Genomic DNA, 11,947 nt, shown 5'->3' on the forward strand with positions numbered 1-11,947 from the left:
GGTTCATTTACAAGGAATCTGGTACGCCTGACCAGATTAGGTAACTTCAGTAATATTTCTTATATTTCCTCGTGCAAATACACGAAAGGAGAGAAAAATTTTAAAAAAAAGGAAAAGGGAAATAATACTTCTTCACTGACAAAATGAAAAGTGGTTAAGGCTTGTCCACCATAATGAAGTTTAAAGGGCTGTCCTCAGGTGCAGTATGTATGTATCAAATGTGTTGCTAAAAAATGTTTGACATTCATTGTACACAAAGAAAAACTAGGGATGATATAAGACATAAAACTTTGGCATCCTGTGGCCATCATCAAAGTTCCTAATAAATGAAGCTACCCTTTTGATGTTCAATCCAAGTAGATGATTATTACAATCTCCTCCACAAAATGATATAATTGTCCGGCAGGTTATTCTTGCTGGCAAAACAAATAAGATATCACCGAACGTGGTGGCATCCAATGATCTCTTTCAGGGAGCTAATTCATTACTTTCTTCTGACCATGAAAACAGCTATCATCCCTAGCAAAGTTTTCAGTTCAAAATACAATAACACAAAGGAGTAGCTTATATCCCAGATTTATAAACATCCCAAAGAGTTAGAAGTATTATAAGGGAATTTAAGCAGATTCAATTTCTATAGCTCTAGAAGAATTTATAGACTAGACCTGGACCTGATGACAGAAAAGTATTCTGGACAGACCAGACATCCCAATTGATCACTAGATTCCAGGATTAAATTTATGGAGTCTAATGATATTAATAATGATGAAAATTTTCAAAAAATAATTGTATATAAAACTATAGACAAGCCCTTCCCATTGATCAGCATCAGCCTTATGAACTAATACTTTGTTCTTGGTTGCGATCCAAGCAAAGCCATTTGCTTAGGAGTTTTTTTTTGCCCAAATTATTTCTCACTAATTCAAAATAATGGATACTTGCATAACAAAGGTCTTATATCACCAAAAACTGTAACAAGGTAAGCATTTACATTTTTGTTAAAATATAATTTACTTCCTCAGTGCAGAAAGTTGTCATCATAATAGGACTGCAATTAGCTATCATAAAGATCTTTAGCCAGAGCACAATGGTACCTTCCACTCTTCTGGTCACCAGTTCAGTTTCTAAGCTATTCAACGATCAACAACCCGTGACATCTCCTCGATGAATAATTATATCATAGCTAACAAATAGTTTGGCGAACATGTATTGCCGACACTGCAAATAGTATGACACTTAGCACAAAGAATCCAAACAAAAGAAATAACAGAACCTATGTTTTATGAAGTCATATTTTGTAGTTATAACACAAAAAAGTCTCAGGATCCAATTCTTCCAAAAAATGAAAGGACCAAGGATATTGACCCTTTCATATATTAAAAAAAAATGCCTGTAAGGGTATTGCTTAATCAGATACAACATTTTAACAGTGGGATCCATGATAAAGAAAAGGAGATCACAACTGATACATATTCCTTTAATTTATTCAGGAACCAGGGCACAGAATTCAACAGAAACCACGTGCATATCCATTCCGATGTTATTGCCAAATCTTATCAAACTGAATTTTTGTAATTCGACACAGGATAAATTCAGCCATTTAGATGTGCAATTTCTTTTGACTAGCCAAACAAGGAGAAAAAAGCACACCTCACATGTATATTTGATTTCAGGATCTTAACTGACTAGTATCAATCAAAGAAGCCCAGCATGAGCAAACCCCTGGAGCTAATAATTTTGATCCTCCATATTGCCAAATATGTAATGCACTATATTTTTTAAATCTCTCTCACAGTATCCCTATCTATCTGTGTGTGCTCCCATGCAGGGCTGCACGCACACATCCATGTGCGCATGTGCATGCATGTGTGAGTCATTACAATCAATTTTTCCATCATACAAATCAAGGTTTGCCATCTCGGTACCGGACCCCGTACCAGTGCCACACTGCACAGTGTCTGTATGCTACGGTATAATTTTTTTGGCGTACCGAGTATTAGTACGTCACCCGTACTAGGTACCGGTACGGTATGCCCTATACCATCCGGTTCGGGCCAGTACGGCATACCATGATACAAATAATTATTGCCATGATATATCCATAATGCAAAACATGATGGAGTATGATTCATAAAGACTAAGTGAGGTGCACCTCCAAAGCATTGATCTTATCCATCATCAATAATCATGATAGGAAATTTAAAATCATAAAACATGGTTATGAAGCCATTTTTGTTGTATAGATCAGAATATTGGGCAATAAATGCATATAAATATGAGGTAAGCATGATGACATTAATGGTATTAGAGTGGATTCGCGCTAACACTTGAAAACAGAACATTTTAAAACTCTGTTCACTGGACAAACTTAGTAATAGCATTAATAAAGGATTATCACATGATACCCTTAGCCCCAGTCAAGAACATCTGAGATTGGATTAGACCTTGAAATAACAAAAAAGGGTAGACAACAGAAAACTTGGACATCAACAGTGAAAGAGGGATCTAAAAGCATGTTAAAATCACCTGCTAACAAAGGAACCAATAGGTAAGCATGTTTGACAAAAGTGCAACCACCTCTTGCATGTTTTTCTCTAAGAAATAAAATAAATCATAACAGCAAACTTTTCTTTAATTTCCCCCCAATAATGTTCTTACCTTATTGAAAGATAGCACCTTCAAAAATTGAAGATAACTGCCTAGTTTTATATGACTCATGCATATATACATAGAGAGGATAGAGGTTTCCTCTGAAATGAGTGCAATTTATAACTTCAATGTATGCATATAAATTATTCTTTTGAGAGTAATAGTATGTCCCTCTTGCATTAGGATGTTAAGTCTAGGCTAAGCATGCATACACAGATATTGACACATTCTGATTTGGTGTGGGCCAGAAACATCAGGCTTCTTGCAATTTACATGAGGAATTGATCATCCATATATAACATCTCAAGTTACTGTGTTCAACGAACCAATTACCAACAGCTCATGCATTGCTAGATTGAATTCACTGAACAAGTATTCATCTTCTAATGCTACTGACCATAAGGGACTTAACATTGTTAGCCTGTTATTTTTCAATGGACAATTCAGAAGCACTCAAAAACGGGCTACAAATGTGAACAGAATCCTCTATATTCCTCCTTCTGAGTTTTGACACTACAGCATTTTTTCCTCTTGGTATATTCTCATCTTTGTTAATGATAAGTCCCCAGAGATTTCAGAAAGCTGTGCACATAATGCTTAGATCATATTTTTTTTTTATAATTTCTCATGCATCTACAGTGATAGGAGCAACAACTAAAAAGAGGTTTCATCTTCAAACTCTCACCCATGCTTTTATCTGGGTAGCTTGCATGAGAAATGCTTCTAATAGGAACAGAATTTCTTCACAAAACCTCAAACGAATATAAATTCACCTTATTTGACCTAGTCAAAATCATATGACTTTTGATGTTCATATAAGTTGCCCATTCATCTCCCATGGTTCCAAGTGTCAAAGCTCTCCCATGGTTCCAAGTGTCAAAGCCCGCTGTTGATATACCCACTGGTTGAACTTTTCGCTGCTCCTATCTGTTGAACCTTTCTTCTAGTATCACAAGCTTTTCATACATGATCAGGCATGTCCAAGTGATAAATAGTGTTCATTGGTATGTTGTACACACTCCATGTTAAGGGCATTAAGATTCTAAGCTGCATTGGTAAGATCAATCCACTGCTAGGCTGCGTTAGTGGGCCGCTTAACAGTATTTCTTGAATTTCCTTTACTAAAATTTCTTGTGGAGAATAGTATGAGGTTAGTCGGGGGTTATATACACATCAATGTCTAAAGTAACTTCCAGTCGCATTCAGATTAATTTTTTCCAGAGAGTCTATGAGGGTTGGTTTATCATTTATTATAATGTCCAGTCAACTTACACACTAGGACCCTTCTTCTCAATCTTGCATTAACTGAATTAATTTCTATGGAGACATACTTCGTGCTTTGTCAGCACATTACGCACCCCAGGTTGATATTCGTCCTGCAGCTACTTCTCTATCAGGCAGCTACATGTCATCCTCTTTGACCCACCCTCCCAATGTCTATGCCAGCAATAAGAAGTACATAATAGGCTTTAAGGCAGTATGATTTCCTGTGTTTTTGGTACTCCAATCAAACTTCAGGGCATATTGTTCAATCATCAACAACTGCTTTCTCCTCAGCCATGATCCACTCTAAAGATAATTCATCAAATGTCATCTCATAGTGCTAGTCCATCGTCTCTCCATAAAAATTATGGTCTAACTGATTTTTCAAGGGATTTTCTCTGTTTCCCACATTCCCATACTATTATTAGTCTTAAGAATAGACCACCAACAAAGAACTTAAGGCTCCACAGCATACCTCTTATCTTCTCTAATCTTCGGCATAAATTTTTATACCTCACCTGTCCTTTTTCTTACCAAAAGTAGCTTTACTTAAAGCTCAAACAATAATAATTCAATGTCAGCCTGTGTACTTCAAATATAAAGCACATCGCTACTAGTTGGATGAAAATAGAATACACAACATCTTGTACAAATGGCATCTCAAGATATATGGACCTTGGGCTCCAAATATGCCGCTCTTCAATTAATTGAAACCAAGGTTTTAAATATTGGTACCACCAATAGTACTTATCAAAAACTAATGGCTTCCAAAAAAGAAAAATACCATTGGTACTGATCAATATGTCAATACAGTACTGTTGATATGCATTAGTATGGATCGGTACAGATTGGTAAAGCCCATACATACCGATACAACTATTCTGTTAACTCGATACCTGTAGTTTCATGCTAGAACAGTACAGTACCAATAGTACTATCCTGTTCCAATGGTTTTTGAAACCATGATTGAAACTGATGAAACATCTAGGAAAATTTTTGTGTATTGTTTTATCCACTCGTAAAGGGACTTGAAATTATCTGATTGCCACAATGATTTATGGGCTTGCTTTCTAGCTGACAATAATTTTGTTAGAAAACCTAAAAGGATGGATTAGGTTGTGATTTTCGAAGGTGTTCCAAGATTGCGGAATATAATGGATCGCAAACTAGACACAAAGAGGTAAGCCAAATGCCTAATAAAGGTGCTTGATAACGGCACTTGTACCAAGAGAAAGAATTGTAAGAGATAATGGTTACCTGCAAAAATATAAGAAATTAAAGATGTAACACTGGTAGAAACATACACCAACAGAAGCAGTGATGGGATGAAAAGTTAATAGCTGTGACAACCAGAGCCACAAGACTACAAGCACTCAAGTTAAAGGAGGAAAAAATAGTCAGAGTTCATTATCTGCCAATGATTAGGAAAGAATAATTGAAGAAAAAAATAACTTCAAATATTTCTACAAAGTTAAAGAATTAGGAAATAATAAAAAAAAGCAACATAAGGACTGAATGATAGAAAAGGATATGCCACCACATCAAGAAGCTTTTGTATTCACAATATCATGTATCATTTTCCCTCTCTTCTACTTTTTCATGTCCTTCCCCTTTAGTTAACGTGCACCAAGATTCTCAAAGGGTTCTTAGGCAAAATATCCAGCTAGGTGAAGGTTGGGAATGAGAAATGAAGAAAGGGAAAAAGAAAGGGGAGTAAGAGCCTGAATTGGACACAAATGTAGAATTAGTTTTTGGTTTCCTAAAGAAACTCAATCAATTTGAGATTCATGAAGAATTCAGTCATATATATCTATGCATTACCAATAATTAAGCCAATTGGAGGAGGGGGGAGGGGAAGTTATGACAAGAGTTATAAATAATTAGGTGAATATTGAGACTAGGTGGATAGCACTCGAAATTGGTCTCTCAAGGCAACAGAACTGGAAACAAACATGACTTGAAATTCCATTTAATCAGTGTTATAAATTGCTCATTATTATAAATGAATATCATCAAAGAGAGACTCAGTCTTCCATACAGTCTATAGTCTCTTTCCAAATTATGAACAAGTAGATCAGGATGAACTAAAGTGACGGTCAGCATGCATGATACAACATGATTGATACTTTGGTAGGGCCTTATTAATACATGGCATTGCTACTGTACCAGCCACTTGTCAATGCCTGGCATGCAGCTGTGCCAAGCACTGGCACCACACAGTGTGCACTATGCTAGCCATTGGCACACAATATTTTGATCCATGTAGATGATGCAGCATTATTAGGAGCACCAAACCAGGCAGCCGCTTTAATTATACTAAGGTTTCCACCTCTGATCAGCCAAACCATAATAAGATGACCATAATCTGTATCATCAGACTCTAGCGCATTTTGCACATTATCTCCTCCCTTAAGCATGCTCACATCTTAAGCCATTTTCTTTTATTTTCTTCATGAGATATGCATCTTGAAGTTCCATACTTCACAAAGCATAGCCAAAAACACTATGATAGACAACATTGATTGTCACTTTCTTTCTTTTACTCTTATCAACCAAGATTACATTCGTTTAAAGTCCAAAATGTTGCAAGACAAACAAGTAGCTTGAAGCAAGTCTCTTCAGAGAAGGCAAAAAGAAAATCAAAGATGGTTAGAGAAATGCCACCATAAGGAGAGACACTTACATAAAGAAAAAATCATATCTTCAATAGGTAAGTAATGGATTGTAAGATGGTCAATAATCTCAAAATCCTTGCTGCAATGTACACAATGCATATCGGGCGAAGATGCTATGCATGCAAAGTTAGCAAACAGTTCTATCGAGTCTAGTTGCTTGCCAAGCAAAACTAGTAGATAAAAATGCATGCTTAAGGACTATAAAGCTTTCTAATGATAAATGATCCTAGAATTCCCAATAAAGTGACACTACAAAAGACGATGTAAAAAAATAAATAAACAAATCTTCTCTCAGAATAAAATAATGATGTAAACAACAAAAAGCTACAAGCTTGCAAAAGTTCAACCTTGCAATTAGAAATTTTTCCATGAAAGAGAATTGTCTAAAACCACAAGAAGGTTTATAACGTCTATAAGCAGGTCCTTCACTGCCCATGTATAATATATAAGAAGAGTATGCTTTATATGGATAGGAGAAACAACTCTGGCAACATGTTAGTCAGGAAACGTATAGTAATCAAGTTAACATTGGATTCTCCAACTACATTCATATACATAAGAACTTAAGTACTGCATGCTCATAGCATGTCGGTCTGGCACTTACACAGTTTGCCGTGTCATGTTACGCCTACTTGTGCCAGTGCTTAGCAGGCACTGAACAGCAGCATGCAGGGCCGGCCCGGGCCAATGGAAGGCCCCGGAAGATGAAGAGAGAGAGAGAGAGAGAGAGAGAGGGAGGGAGGGAGGGAGGGTCTGACCGTGACCAAAAGAAAGCAAAGGCCCCATATCGAGTCTTCCCCCTTGATGGAAGGGAGGTGGAGAGTTTCTTGGCCTGCAGAGGGGAAATTTAGGAAGTTGGGGACGGTAGTTTTGTTTTGGATGGAGAGAGAGAGAGAGAGGAGGGATTTGGTTGGCTTGATACACGCCTGAAGCCACTCTTATCTTTCATCCCTTCTCTTGTTTGGTTTTGATCTTGGTTTTCCTTCCCTCACATTACTCCTGATCCAGCTGGGCCATCAGGAAGAAAGGGGGATTGGAAATGGACTTCTTGGAGGGTGGAGATTCTTCTAATTTTCTCCTCTCGGTTTCTTCTCCCCTCTTGGGTGGTAGAGAGAGACGGAGGGAGGGGGTTGAATGGCTGCTGTGCTGTGATGTTGCGGTTGCTGCTTGGGTACTCACTTGAAGGGGAGATGGAGGGATGGGACGTTTATTAATTAGATGGAGTCAATTTTCCATAATGCCCCTACTTTCTCTTATAGAGAAGCTCCTTTCTAGACAAATTCTTTTCTTTACCTTGACCATAAAATGCCATGGGATGACCTTTTCCTATTCCGCTCTTGCTTGACATGATAAACAATATTGCCAAGCATTATCTCAGTTATTTAATCAGTTTTATGGCCTTTTTTTAGGATAATTACTTTGCTGCACTTCCATTCAAAAATAATATTAAATTAAAAAAAATTCTTGCCTATCTTTATTAGATTCATGTATCTTTGTTGAAATAGTATACTTGATAGCTATCCATTTTCATATCATTTTTTTAAATATTTTATATTTATTAAAAAAATTTATTATTAAAAAAAAAGGCCTCATTCATTGGATTCGCCTTAGGCCCCCAAATGTATTGGGCCGCCTCTGGCAGCATGCCAAGCACCAGCATGCTGCCAATATTGTGCCACCACCACATGTCAATAAGGCATGGGCATGGTACATAAAATACATGATATATCATGCCAATCAGCTTGTAAATCCATGTACATTATATGCAATCTGTTGAAAAGGTGTTCCTTGATATCGAAAAAAAACTTGGCTTATGGCACTAACAGTGTCTCTAGTTTCTGATCCTTCTATTTTCTCCCTTCCTCACCTCGTTATCTTAGTAAAATGGAAGGATTTCAATGTTATTTTCCTCGCATTACAACATACCATACAAATATAGTAGCTTGGTACCCAAGCACAACTCTATTTCGTTGTTTAATTGCATAAAACCAAATCACAACCTAAGATCCACAACATAAAATGTGAACCACATGACGTAATATTTAAACAACCAATGTTCGGCCTACATCCTTAAGCAAAGGTCAAAGGCACTCCTATTCCCACTCTCACACTTCTTCCCCACAAAAAATATACCCACATCTTCCACATTCCATAACCAAACCTATCCTATAACAACCCATGCTGGATTCAAAATCAAAGCCTAGTTATAGGCCTATTCATGGTTCTGCTCAATCAAAAGCATGTGGTCATGAATTACCTCTTTCTAAGCCCTCTAATCTCACCCATTAAACAGACCCGCATAGTGCTGTAGAGCAATAGTTTCAATCGATCTTGTTCTCCTTCACCTTATCAAATCTCTACTGCCATCTTCGCGCAACGACAAAGTTACAACCCTCCATAAATGACTGAAAACATAAAGATACACCATCTGTGAACAAAGAACATAAACAGGACTATGTTTGCTACTAAAATTGCCAACTTTTTATACCATGCTAATTGCTAAATGTGAATCACCATTTCTCAAAAAAAAACAGCATATTGAAATGCATCTATGATACCCAACTCTCAATCTAAAGACCTTGCAATGTTCAAACAATCAAGAAGAAATGACTTGATTATTAAAATTGAATTCATTTTTTCATGCCATACAAGTACAAGAAACATACATAGTGCCTCCTTCGTGAACCTATCTTATTAGCACGGTAAACTACAAGATGACCACCTATCTAAACATATAATAAAGTATCCCGCAGAAAAACACTCAACTCTCACTAAGGTATTAAGAAAAACAACTTGTAACCATACCAATAATATATGCCTCTACTTCAATTATTAGCCCTTTCTAAAGAACTCGGAGCGCTCTCAAACAGCTGCTTCCTGAGTATATCATGCAAATTCCCGAACAGCTCCTTCTTCAACGAATCAAATGCGACATCCAACCTATCAAGTAGCTCTGTGGAATTCTTGTTGTACATGAACAACCCATTGTACAGCTCAAAACTATCACTACAAGTGTTCGCCACCAGATCGAGCAGCGTCTCATAGCCCATAGTGTTAATTGGTGTTGACTTGAGGTCCAGCTTGGCGAGAATCCTGCCCACAGTGTGAGTCAAGAACTGTATTTCAGCAGCATTCTCATCATGGTTGGTGCAGGACATCTCCACCATCCGGCAGCCTTCACGCTCGAAGATGTCAAGGAATCGCTGGCAGCGCTCGGCACGGCAATTAGCATCGCCAATCCGGACTTTCTCGTACACGAACGGCAGGCCAGCCCAGCCGTCCTTGCCGCTTTCAGGGCCGAACATAGGGTGAGTGCAGAGAATGTCGAAATCCGGCGGAAGGAGCTGGAGAAAGAGGTTCTTGGGAAATTCTTTGACGGAGAGAACGTCGACGAAGAGGGTATTGCGGCGGAGGCGCTGGATGGGGAGGGAGCGGAGGACGGCGTCGGTGGAAAGGATGGAGGTGGCGAGGAGGACGACGTCAGGGTGCTCCTCGCAGAGGTCGTGGGGATCGCGGAAGAAGGAGACGCCGAGGGACTGGGCGGCATCGGAGTGGTCGGAACGGGAGTGGGCGAGGAGGGTGTGGCCCTGGCGGGCGAAGGCGCGGGCGAGGAACTGGCCAAAGTTGCCGAAGCCGATGATGGCGATCTTGAGCTTGGAGCGGCGGTCGAGGAGGTCGGAGGCCTGGGACTCGTGGTCGAACGTCTGGGCGGCGTCCAGGGCCCGGACTCCCAACCGGCGGCGGAGGGCGAGGCGGGGAACGGCGGCGGCTCCGCCGCCGGCGGCGCGGCGGAGAATGGCGGCACGGAGGCGGAGGGAGGCGGCGGAGATAGGGGGGCGGGAGGGGTTGGAGGTCTGGAGAGGAGTGGGGAGGAGGAGGCCGGAGAGGAGCATTTCGCCAAAACCCAAAATCCTAACCCTAACGGCGGGAAATGGTTAGCTGACGGCGGCCGAGGAGCGGCGAATGGGGAAGGCGGCGCCCTGACGGAAGAATGACGGTGGGACGAGAACAGAGCGTTTCGAAAGAGCGGGACTCCCTATTTGGAGAGAGAGAGAGAGAGAGAGAGAGAAGCAGGATTTTGCCACGTCTGCTTCCGCCTTGAGCTGTTTTCCAACTGGTGTGTTGACGTCACTTTTTTTTTTTTGGTAAGTGAACAATGACTCAGTTGAATGATGGCCGCACCTGTCGCCGTATTAGCTTATGGCAATAATAATTTACGTCTGCGAACAAAAATCGCACTATAAAATATTATATAGAAAGGAATTTATATTTTGCCAATTCCTTTGACATTCATCTAACAAACAAAATCAAAAATTAAATAAAAATAGAACTCCTCTGACTAACAAAAACTAATAATTTTATAATTTAAAAAAAAAATCATACGCCAAAAAAGATCATCCATAAAGAGAAACCGTCTACATTCTTTTTCTTTCTTGTTAAGCCTCTTTATCTATCTTCTTTCTTATCAAGCTGTCTATCACATCCTTAAGATCATTCTTCTCCTCTCAGAGTCTTTTTCTCCTCCTCCAAATCTATCTCTCTTTTCTAAAATATTTGCACCTAAGAGTTTATAGAATCTAAGAATAGTATATATATAATTTTTTTATATTAGACAAAGTTAGGAAACTATATATGGTAGTGATGAATATCATATTTTGAAAACTATGTATCGCTTTTCTAGAGGTATGTATTGGCCTACTAAATAACCAACTTACTTGGTGTGTATCATCTAATTACATAGTGTATACAGGTAAAAAGTATGTTTTGGAAATTACATATTAATTTACTTGGAGGTATGCGTTGGATCACTATTCGGTGTGTATCAAATAAGCTTGCAGTATATATCAAGAAGCTGACGAGTGTTTATCATCAACCATATAATGTATACTGGTGAACATAATGTTCTGAAAATTGTGTATCAATTTATTTGGAGGTGTGTATTGGTTGCTAGATTACTAATTTGCTAAGTGTGTATCATCTAGTCATGTACTATATACTAATGAACGCTATATTTTAGAAATTGTATATTGATTTACCTAGATGTGTGCATTAGCTTGATAGACAACTAATTTGCTTGGTGTGTATTGCTTGGCCATATAATCTGTACTGGTAAAAAATATTTTTAGAAACGAGAAAGAAAGAGGACGCCACACACAATTTCTTTTTTTTTTTTTTTTTTAATCATAAGACCAATGACTTCATTAGTAGAAGAATTCTATGACTTTAGGGTTTCTTCTTTAAAATGGGCACTAGAGGAAATATGACAAAATAAGAAGTCTACTTCATATTTTTTTCTCTAATGCCCACTCTATATGATTTTTGTTCTACTTCTGCATACAATAGGATATTTTCACAGAAAA

General features: G+C 38.5%; 1 pseudogene across 1 annotated transcript; it reads right to left on the reverse strand.

The window, feature by feature from the left end:
* Positions 1 to 9,181: 9,181 nt before the first annotated feature.
* Positions 9,182 to 10,625, reverse strand: LOC103715890 (arogenate dehydrogenase 2, chloroplastic pseudogene; annotated as a pseudogene). Its single transcript, XR_015975042.2, has one exon. The product of XR_015975042.2 is annotated as an arogenate dehydrogenase 2, chloroplastic pseudogene (transcript).
* Between the last annotated feature and the right edge of the window lie 1,322 nt (positions 10,626 to 11,947).

The sequence above is a fragment of the Phoenix dactylifera genome, chromosome 2 (assembly GCF_051530095.1).
Source record: "Phoenix dactylifera cultivar Ajwa chromosome 2, Ajwa_hap1_PhDact_Kaust_v1.1, whole genome shotgun sequence".
NCBI lineage: Eukaryota > Viridiplantae > Streptophyta > Magnoliopsida > Arecales > Arecaceae > Phoenix > Phoenix dactylifera.